The following is an 11,492-nucleotide window of genomic DNA, read 5'->3' as shown; positions in this document are numbered from 1 at the left end:
ATCCAAGGTCCCACACCAAATATTTACCATAAGTATGAGTACTTTTCTGCAATGCTTCTGTTTTTCAACACCAAACTCACCACTGGTATGCGTGGCAAAGAGCTCTATTTACATATATGTCAATCTGACCATGAAAAATTAGAGCTCTTTGGCACGCACACCAGTGGTGCGGTTTGGCCGTTTAAAAAACAGAAGCATATGCAAAAAAGTACTATAATATATACTGAACAAAAAATATAAACCACAAACATGTAAATGTTGGTCCCATGTTTCATGCGCTGAAATAAAAATATTCCAGAAATGTTCCAATATGCCCACAAAAAAGCTTATCTCTCAAATTTTGTTGCACAAAATTTGTTTACATCCCCGTTGTGAAGCAGTTCTCCACCTGACAGGTGTGGCCATTCCAATAAACTGATTAAACAGCGATGATCATGGCCTCCTGAGAAAAAGCGCGGTAAAAAGCTACACAAATAAAATAATAATAAATAACAACATAACAGCATTGATTCATTACACAGGTGCGCACCTTTGCGGCTTTGGGACAATTAAAAAGCCACTGTTAAAATGTGCAGTTTTGTCACACAATAAGGTGTTGTTTTGAGGGAGTGTGCAATTGGATGTTAAAAACACCCTCCAACGCCATTTTAGAAAATTGGCAGTACGTCCAACCAGCCTCACAACCACAGACCACATGCAACCACGCCAGCTCCGACCTCTGGGAGTGGCGCAGTAGTCTAAGGTGTCACGTACAGAACCCGGGTTCAATCCCAGGCTGTGTCACAGCTGGCCCGCTGGACAGGGAGAACCAAGGTGGCACCACAATTGGCCCAGCGTCGTCCGAGTTACCTCTTGACACATTGCGGTGCGGCTGGTTCCGGGTTAGGCAAGCAGTGTGTCAAGAAGCAAGTGGGGCTTTGGCAGCAACGTGTTTCGGAGTATGGCACCTCGGCCTTCGCCCTCTCCCGAAGTCATTAAAGGGAGTTGCAGGATGGGGACAAGAGTAACAAAAAAAAAAAATAAAAAAAAATACCAATTGGATGTCACGACATTGCGAGAGAAAAAGGGGTAAAAGTACAACAAAAAAACAACAACTAAAAAAACACGCCAGCCCAGGACCTCCACAGCAATCTTTCTTCACCGTGGGATTGTCTGAGACCAGCCACGCCGGACAGTTGATGTAACTGTTAGTTTGTCCAATCGAAAGAATTTCTGCACAAACTGTCATTAAACCGTCTCAGGGAAGCTCATCTGTTCATGCTTGCGTCCTCGAACCTTGACTGCCAGTCGGCTTCGTAACCAACTTCAGCTGGGCAAATGCCACCTTCGATGGTCACTGCGCACAACTGGAGAAGTTTGCTCTTCACGGCATTAATGCCGGTGTTCAACTGTACCTGGGCAATAGGTGGGCGTTTGCTGATGTCAATGTTGGGAACAGAGTGCCCCATGATGGCGTGAGGTATATGGTTATGGGCAGGCATAAAGCCTACGGAACAACAAAACACAATTACATTTATTGATGACAATTGAATGCCCAGAGAAACCTGGGCAAAAACCTTGAGCCCATTGTTTCATGCCCTTCATCCGCCCGCCATCCCCTTCATGTTTCCGCATGATAATGCAAACCCAATGTCACACATTCCTGGAAGCTGAAAATGGCCTTAAGTTCTTCTGTGCCTACATTACCCAACTATGAGTGAACACGGAGTACAGGACTGAGCACGCAACCCCTGAGGGGCACCCGAATGTTGAGGATCAGCTTGCGGATGTGTTGTTCCCTACCCTACCACCTGGGGGCCGGCCCGTCAGGAAGTCCGGATCCAAGTTGGCAGAGGGAGGGTGAGTGCCAGGGTTCCTTTAGCATAGTGATGGAGCTTGAGGCACTATGTGTTGACTACGCTGAGTGTAGTCAATGATAGCATTCTGGACATAGTGTTCCTTTGTCCAGGTGGGAAAGGGCAGTGTTGAGTGCATTTAGATTGCATCATCTGTGGATCTGTTTGGCGCGCGGTATGTTAAATTGGAGTGGGTCTAGGGTTTCTGGAATAATGGGTGTGATGTGAGCCATGGCCCACCTTTTCAAAGCACGTTCATGGCTATAGACGTGAAGTGCTACGGGTGGTAGTCATTTAAGCAGGTTACCTTTCGCTTTCTTGGGCACAGGGACTATGTTGGTCTGCTGTTTAAAACATGTTGGTATTACAGACTCATCAGGGATAGGTTGAAAATGTCAGTGAAGACCACTTGCCCGTTTGCGTCTGTGTGCCATACTTGCTAATTCCTCACAGGTCCCCGGTATTAGTGTCCAAGTGGCTGAAAACAAAGAGTGGGTCGCCTGGGGTCAGTGAAGGGATTATGCTAATTGACACGAGATTACAGAGGGGGGGACAGGGAGGACAGGGAGCAGATTTGACTTACTCTTTCAACGAGTTGCTAAAGGACGTCAGCTTTCACACTGCTAGGCCAGTCACCCAGGAGCTAAGGGTCATATAGGGCCTGGGTACTACAAAGCTGTTGACTGTTAGCTTGACACTGGGCCTGAGTTATGTATAGAGTCATCCAATCTGTTGATCAGCTCTGTTCCTTGATCTGAAGAGTCAAATCAAATGGTTCACAGCAGGCTGCAACTCCCACCAGTAGAGTTCCAATCACTCATGGGCAGAGAGATTGTAATATCGCGTGTGATCATATCTAGATTCATATCTGAGTTTTGATTTCAGATTGTGCTGGAAAAATGTTAAAGCTTATGAGGGGAAAAAACAGTTAACTGTACTAATTGTAAGCTTGTGTTCAGTAGATTGGCTTTTTTATGAGCTGCCTAAAGACGTGTGGTGGTTATGCTGTGTTGTTCCATAGAGGTTAGTGCGTTGTATGCCTGGCTGAGGTTGACCTGGATAGAAGATGTAGGTCAGGGGTCAGCCTAGTCTGATGGATGTTCCAGGTCATTCCCACTAAATACCATTGGTCACGATGATACATGCACCAATTTCACCAAGGACTGATGGGCAATTTGATCCTTGTTTGGGTTTGTAGAGCTCACATTTAGAATCCATTATTAAGCTTAAACGGTTTAAAAACCATAACATGCATATAATATAGGCTATATTATTTGCATAAGTCCTCGTGTATATCAACCCAAAGCAAAAATTACTATTATTTGTTGTAAATTGTTGTGTTGTTAGTGCTAGTTTGTTGGTGCAGTTTGCCTCATATCTAAATCCCTATTTGGTGGGTGGGACTGGCTGGCTCCGACCACCACCCCCACCCCCGGTGCTATTTGGTAACGGGTTATGGCACAGGAGCGGATAATCTTCACCCCCTCCTCCCCTGCCAGCCTTGCATGTGCGCTTTATCGTTGTTAATGCCCTACACCTGTGGATAGTCAAACCACTGAGTTTTATGACACACATCTTGTATGAGCCAGACGAGAGTGGGAAGAGAGAGGCGAGAGAGACAGTGTCAACATACAGTACATGTTTTTTGTGTAGGCCCTGTTCAGTCAAGTTTCACTTCTGAGGGGGACACACTGTTATCAGAAGTTCTGGCTTTTGACTCTGGCTCAGCCTGAGGGCAGTGTAACCTAAACTTACCTTTGATCTTTGGAGCCTTTCTATTATTAGGACGCAGGCTAGGGCTAAATCAAAAGTTGTTCATTTGTGTTCTGTTGGTGAATACAATGATTCATGTCAACAACATTGGACTACATTGAACAGTGCCACAGCTGAGTTGAATTGAAATCTATTAGCATTGTGCATCTCAGATCGGATAGCTGTGTTGTCAAAAAGTGAAACCATTAGTTTCTGTTTGTGTTCCCCACAGGCCCCAGGAGTGATCAGCATAGGAGGATGGTTCTGTTTCCCGTGGGCAGGGTGGCCCGTAGGATGCAGTAGCACAGCCAGTAGCAGCAGCAGGCCAGCCCCTCAGAGCGAAGTCCCTCCGCCTCCTCCGGACCGGACCCCACAGTCCCGGTCACCCCTCTCCACTCATCCTCCACCTCCCCCCAACCCATCCTCCTGCTCAGCCCGACACAGACCCTCAGAGCCATACCCAGGTAAGCTGGAACCTACTGGTCTACATGGTCGTATAGATCAGGGTTCCCAAGAAAAGCAAATTCTTTTGATCCTCGCCTTGGAAGGTCGTATCTCAGCGTCTGAATGTCATAGATATCCCAATGTGCATCGAGTGTTTGTGTCTTGCCTCTTGTAGTTATCGCTTATTTCTAGCCTAAGCATCCCAGAGTTATGCGTCGTTAATAGATCGGTATATTACAGTTCGCAAATTTTTTAAAAAATATTATATTTTTAAAAAACGTTCCCTTTAATTCATAGCTTGGAGTTCCAGTAACTGGGGCCTCTCCATTCCAAGTGTCTTCCTGGGACTTAAAATTTTATCTGAGGGGATGAAATCAGATCTTGCTCTATTTGCTTGGCCTTGATAGATTTATACCTGCTGACAGAAGTGGTGGTTGTCTTGTCTATTTTTAGTTACAGGATCACACATATTTAGTCATCATCATGATATAATGACAGATTACCTCTGCTTCCAGGATGACAAACAAAGGAAAGTGTAAATGTACGTACAGTTCAAACGTTTGGACACCTACTCATTCAAGGGTTTTTCTTTATTTTTACTATTTTCTACATTGTAGATTAATAGTGAAACATCAAAACTATGAAATAACGCATTATGGAATCAATGTCAGTAACCAAAAAAAAAGTGTTAAAACAAAGCAAAATATATTTATATTCTGAGATTCTTTAAAGTAAAGCCACCCTTGCCTTTGATGACAGCGTTGCAGCATTCTTGGCATCTCTCAACCAATCTTGAAGGAGTTCTGAATATGCTGAGCACTTGTGGTTGCTTTTCCTTTCACTCTGCCGGTTCCAACTGCATCCAACCATCTCAATTGGGTTAGAGGTCGGCTGATCGTGGAGACCAGGTCAATCTTATGCAGCACTTCCATCACTCTGCCTTCTTGGTCAAATACCCCTTACACAGCCTGGAAGTGTGTTGGGTCTTGTCCTGTTAAAAAACAAAATGATAGCCCACTAAGCGCAAACCCCAAATGGAGTGACCGTTAAAAATCGCTGCAGAATGCTGTGGTAGCCATGCGGTTAAGTTTGCCTTGAATCAAAATCACAGACAATGTCACCGGCAGAGCACCCCCACACCATCACACCCTCCTCCCCATCTTTCACCGGGGGGAGCCCACACATGCGGAGATCAATCCGTTCACTTTGCGTCTCACAAAGACACGGCGGCGTTGGAACCAAAATCTCACATTTGACTCATCAGAAAAGGACAGATTTCCAGCCTGGCTTAATCCATGGTTCGTGTTTCTTGGCCCTAGGCAGTCTCTCTTATTTGGTCTCCTTTCAGTAGTGGTTTCTTTTCATTTCTTTAATCTGACCATGACAGGCCTATTCAACACAGTTCTCCTCTGAAAGACAGGTTGACGTTGAGGGATGTGTCTGTTACTTGAACTCTGTGAAACATTTATTTGGGCTGTGGCCCAATCTGAAGATGCAGTTAACTCTTGACCTGAATTTATCCTCTGCAGCAGAGCGTAACTCTGGTGTCTTCCTTTCCAACAGTGGCGCGGTCCTCATGAGAGCCAGTTTTCATCTTAGCACTGATGTTTTTTTGCAAGTTCTTTACATTTTCCGGATTGACTGACTTCATGTCTTAAAGTAACAAATGAACTGTTCGTTGTATCTTGCTTATTTGAGCTGTCTTGCCATATATGGACTTTGGCTATTTCTACCAAATAGGCTATCTTCTGGTATACCAACCCTACCTTGTCAAACAAACACAACTGATTAGCTCAAACGCATTAAGAGGAAAGAATTCCACAAATAACTTTTTAACAAGCACAGCCGTGGTTAATTGAAATTGCATTCCACATTCCATATTCATGAAGCTGGTTGAGAGAATGCAAGAGTGTGCAAATCTGTCATCAACGCAAAGGGTGGCTACTTTGATGAATCTCAAATTAAAAATATATTTAGATTAAAAGAAAAAAAAATAATAAATTTACTACCTGATTCCATATGTGTTATTTCATAGTTTGACGTAAAAGTAAAAGAAAACCCTGAATGAGTAGTGTGTCCGAACATTTCGACTGTACTGTACATCCCAAAGTCAATGGGTCCAGTGAATATTTTGTAATTGAAGAGATAAACTATTAACATTGAACAGCATCTGCTTCTTGTTGTGCAATCAACTGTAACAACACGTACCTGAACTTGATAAACCCTCACAGCCCCATCTCGATTTGAATGTGTTGTTGTTCGCAGTGACATATTTATTGCCTGTAAAAATTGTTTTTTACACACAACAGACCAGTCCACTACTGTATCCCTAATTTTTTTTTTTATATTTTTATATGCTTTTTTACAATTTTTATTTACTAATTATTGACAAGGAAACCGAATGGTCCCCTGACAGAGCTCCAGAGTGCCTCTGTGAAGATGGAGAAACCTTCCAGAAGGACAACCATCTCTGCAGCACTCCACCTTCAGGCCTTTATGGTAAGAGTGGCCAGACTGAAGCCACTCGCGTCAGTAAAAGGCGACATGAGCCTGCTTGCAGTTTGCCAAAAGGCACCTCTACAAACATATAGCCTATTAGCAATACAGTTAGCCGCATTAACTCATCTACAAACATATAGCCTATTAGCAATACAGTTAGCCGCATTAACTCACATTAATTCAGCACCGGGATTAAAACATACAGAGGGATCTGTTAGCAGAAAAAGTACTTTATTAGCAAAAGGTAAACAGATTTACAGATTTTGTATTGTAGTAATTTCCTGCAATTCTACACATTTGCCATGACTTATACCATGTTAATATGATATCTGAGTGACTTACAAAATCAATGGGGTCCCTTTGGAGGTCAGGGCCCCTGGGAAAGTGCCCTGCGTGCCCGGTTGGTAATTCAACCATGATTACTTTAGATGGCTGGCTTGACTAAGTAGATTCATTTACCAATCTAAAAAATGTTAAAAGATAATGACTAATTGAGTGACTGTGAGTGTGGGACATATAGGAAGGAGAACTGCTGATGAACAACCACCACGACTGAGTTCCTCTAATATATATTTTTCAAATTCTGAAAAATTGCAAAGACCCGGACCTCGGTGTCTTCATATGTAGCTACAGCCCTGACTGCAATATGAGTGTAAAAGAGAGAAGTGACAGTCAATATGGACTGTTGTCACTTATTGGCCTGTAAGCTGCCTCAACCTACAGCTAGTTGTTAGTCTATAATACTGAATCAATAACAGTAAGTCAGAACCAGTCAGACTCAGAAGCAGAGATGGTCTTCCTCTCTGTTAGAAGTCTGTAAAGAGTTAGTCTGGAGTGGAGGGCTCATGAGAGAGTTCAATGAGTCATTTCAACCAATCAGTAGGTATATGGACCAATCAGGTTGCTTGTTCAGTGGTCCACCCGTTCCTCTTCTCCCACCTGCTTTGGTGTTGAACAGAACCTCTCCTGTCTTAAACAAATGTGCTAATGCCCCTAAGATTAACTGCAGAATTAAAATGTATATGTAAAATCTTTATGTAAAATGTATGTATATGAAGTAGAAAAGCTGTAAAAAACAAAGAAGACATGTCCTCYGAAGAGGGTGGKGGATGGGTTAATAAAACAWYWAAAAAATGTAWARGCAGAATTACAGTWATTATACAGAGTGTCATAATAATTGAAACAATAATGATGGTGATTATGGGAATATTTTTCATGCATTATGCTGTATTGATAAACGTTTCCTCCTCCTCAATGATCTCAGAGTACATTTAGCTTCCCTAGCCTGCATTCTGTTTGCGTGTGTGTTTTTTGATGGGACTGAGTGTTAATTCTAGTGTGTGATTGAATGTACATGTTGGTGCAGTATGTCAGCGTGTGTGTAAGAAACAATCTATTGCATGCTGACACACCTACTCATCCTCTCTCTTTTACTCTCCCTTTCAATATCTCTCTTTCTCCATCTCTATTTCTCTCTCACTCCCTCCCTCCCTCCCTCTCTATATCCCTCCCCCTCTCTCCCTCTCATACATAAACCCTTTCCTCCCCCTGGACTCACCTCTCTCGTTCTCCCAACTCACTGGTAAAACAACACATACACACAGACACCGGCACTCGTCGTCACTTTATCCATGTTCCCCATCTCCAAGGGAACACAGGGATGTCTCCTATGCAAAACAAGGAACTTGCTCCACTTAATGAACTGGTTGCCAATAGGTGATTGGTGGGCTGTGCACAAACCAGACTGAATAAGGAGAGGGAGGAGACATTTTACACCTTGCACAGTATTCCATGCATCACTCTTCTCCCTCCTCCCTCCTCACAACCCACACACACACAGCACACACAAACACACACACACCACACACACCACACAACACACGACACACCACACACCACACGCACACACACACAACCACACACACACACACACACACACAGGACAGACAGACAGACAGACAGACAGACAGACAGACAGACAGACAGACAGACAGACAGACAGACAGACAGACAGACAGACAGACAGAGTGTGTGAGGGAGAGATTAAGACAGAAAGAGAGAGTTAAACACGTTATTGAGATGTATTGAGCCGTGGAGCGTACATCCATGCATGCAGAAGCAGCAAGCGAGAGATCCAGCTGCTCTCCAGAAGGACCAATCACACAGCTGCTTCAAGGTCAGGGGAATGGCCTGCTCTACCTCAGCCTCAGCCCAGACTCACAGCAGAGAGAGAGAAAGAGAGGAAGACTGTTTGATTCATGATCTACAGAAAGATGTGGATCTGTCCATATAAGGATATTAAGGACCTTCTCTCTCCAATGCTAACTGTGCCTATATGATAGAGCACAATCAAACATTCTATTCATCTCACCATACAGGAGCTCACTTGTCAGAGGAGACAGTACAATCAGCCATTCATATCTCCTTACTGTATAAAACCATACACATCACTGGTCCCTGTGGTGGACTCACAATGTCTCTCCCTAGTGGTTCAGCATGGTAATAACAGCAGTACTGCAGCGAGKAGCGGTTCTCMMCTTCTGACAGACACACTAATACTGCACCAGGACCCTTCCCTCAGTCTAGACTGTTAAGTTGCTGTTACTTTTCTACTTTATAGTTCAATGCTTTCCTTTTCCTCGCTTTTCTTCTTTAGTGTTTTCATCTAAACCCCAACTACCCCCCCTCTCTATAAGCACCACCATTGAACTCTCTCTCCTTCTCTCTCCCTCTCTCTCTCCTTCTCTCTCCCTCTCTCTCTCCCTCTCTCTCTCCCCTTCTCTCCCCGTCTCCTCTGCAGAAGTGTTTGCGGTTCAACCCGGATGCGACCGTTTGGAAGGCCAAGCAGCAGGTGCTATGTTCTCTGACCGATTCGTTGCGGGACGTGTTGAACTACGGCTTGTTCCAACCAGCCACCGAAGGCCATGACGCCAAGTTCCTGGAGGAGGAGAAGATGCTGAGAGAGTACCCACAATCCTTTGAGAAGGGGGTACCATATCTGGAGGTATATACAGCCTGGATGTAAGGTTACACTGTAAGGTTATTCTCACTCTGTGGATTACTCTGTAAGGTTACACTGTAAGGTTACTCTCACTCTGTGGGTTACTCTGTCATCTGTTGCGTTACTCTGTAAGGTAACTCTCGACTCTGTGGGTTAACTCTTGTAAGGTTTTATTCTTTTTTTCTTTTCTCTCGGGTTGTAAATATACCTATCTCCCTTCACCCCTCTCACTCTGTGGGATTACCGTAGTTACCTGTAAGGTTCCCACCTCCCCCTGTGGTTACTCTGTAAGTACTCCTGTAAGGTTACTGCTCACTCTGTGGGTTACTCTGTAAGGTTATCTCACTCTGTGGGTTACTCTGTAAGGTCTTCTCACTCTGTGGGTTACTCTGTGATTACTCTCACTCTGTGGTTACTCGTGGTTAAGCTCTGTAAGGTACACGTTACTCTCACTCTGTGGGTTACTCTGTAAAGGTTATCTCTGTGGGTTCATCTTAAGGTTACTCTGTCAAGGTACTCTACTCGTGGTTAGTAGTCTCTGTAATGGTTACTCCACTCTGTGGGTTACTCTGTAAGACTTACTCTCACTCTGTGGGTTACTCTGTACGGTTACTCTGTAAGGGTATCTCATCTGTGGGTTACTCTGTAAGGTTACGCTCACTCTGGGGTTACTCTGTAAGGTTACTCTCCTCTGTGGTTACTCTGTAAGGTTACTCTCATCTGCGGGTTACTCTGTAAGGGTTATCTTGTAAGGGTTACGCTCACTCTGCGGGTTATCTGTAAGGTTACTCTCACTCTGCGGTTACTCTGTAAGGTTACTCTCACTTATGGTGGGTTACTCTGTAAGGTTGCTCTCACTCTGCGGGTTACTCTGTACGTTACTTCTGTAAGGTTACTATGTAAGGTTACTCTCACTCTGTGGGTTACTCTGTAAGTTTATCTCTCACTCTGTGGTTACTCTGTAAGGTTACTCTCACTCTGTGGGTTACTCTGTAAGGTTACTTCTGTAAGGTTACTCTGTGGGTTATCTGTAGGTTACTCTGTGGGGTTACTCTGTAAGGTTACTCTGTACGGTTACTTCTGTGAGTTACTCTGTACGGTTACTCTGCACGGTTATTCTGTGGGTTACTCTGTACGGTTCTCTGTACGTTATCCCTGTAAGGTTATCTGTGTGACCTCTGTAGTTACTCTGTCGGTTCTGTACGGTTCCTCTGTGGGTTACTTCTGTAGGTTACTACTCTGTACGGTTACTCGTGGGTTACTCTGTACGGTTATTCTGTAGGTTACTCTGTACGGTTACTCTGTAGGTTACTCTGTACGTTACTCTATAACGGTTATCTTGTACGGTTACTCTGTGTGGTTACTCTGTAAGGTTACTCTGTCGGTTACTCTGTGGTTACTTGTGGGTTACTCTGTACGGTTACTCTGTGGGTTACTCTGTACAGGTTACTGTAAGGTTACTCTTGTAGGTTACTCTGTACGGTTACTCTGTAGTTATCTGTACGGTTACTCTGTACGGTTACTCTGTGGTTACTCTGTAAGGTTACTCTGTGAGTTATCTGATAAGGTATCTCTGTAAGGTTACTCTGTAGGTTACTCTGTACGGTTACTCTGTAGGTGTTACTCTGTATCGGGTTTCTACGTCTCTGTAGGTTACTCTGTGAGTATTAACTCTGTACGGTTACTCTGTGAGTTACTCACTTGTAAGGTTTATCTCTGTACGGTTACTCTGTAAGGTTACTCTGTACGGTTACTTGTCGGTTACTCTGTGATTACTCTGTACGGTTACTCTGTAGGGTTACTCTGTGGAGTTTACTCTGTACGGTTTCTACTGTCTCGTGGGTTACTTCTTGTGAGTTACTCCTGTATACGGTTACTCTGTGGTCGTAACTTACTCTGTAGTCTTTGGTTACTCTGTCGTACTGTGTTACTCTGTCGAGTTCTTTACTTTCTGTGGGTTA

General features: G+C 44.0%; 1 pseudogene; it reads left to right on the top strand.

Annotated features, from left to right (window-relative positions):
• The window catches only part of LOC112076123 (SH3 and multiple ankyrin repeat domains protein 1-like), a 105,276-nt pseudogene that overhangs the window by 29,736 nt on the left and 64,048 nt on the right, over positions 1 to 11,492 (top strand).

The sequence above is a fragment of the Salvelinus sp. IW2-2015 genome, unplaced genomic scaffold (assembly GCF_002910315.2).
Source record: "Salvelinus sp. IW2-2015 unplaced genomic scaffold, ASM291031v2 Un_scaffold3586, whole genome shotgun sequence".
Classification (NCBI taxonomy): Eukaryota; Metazoa; Chordata; class Actinopteri; order Salmoniformes; family Salmonidae; genus Salvelinus; species Salvelinus sp. IW2-2015.
This window is presented reverse-complemented; position numbering and strand designations above follow the sequence as displayed.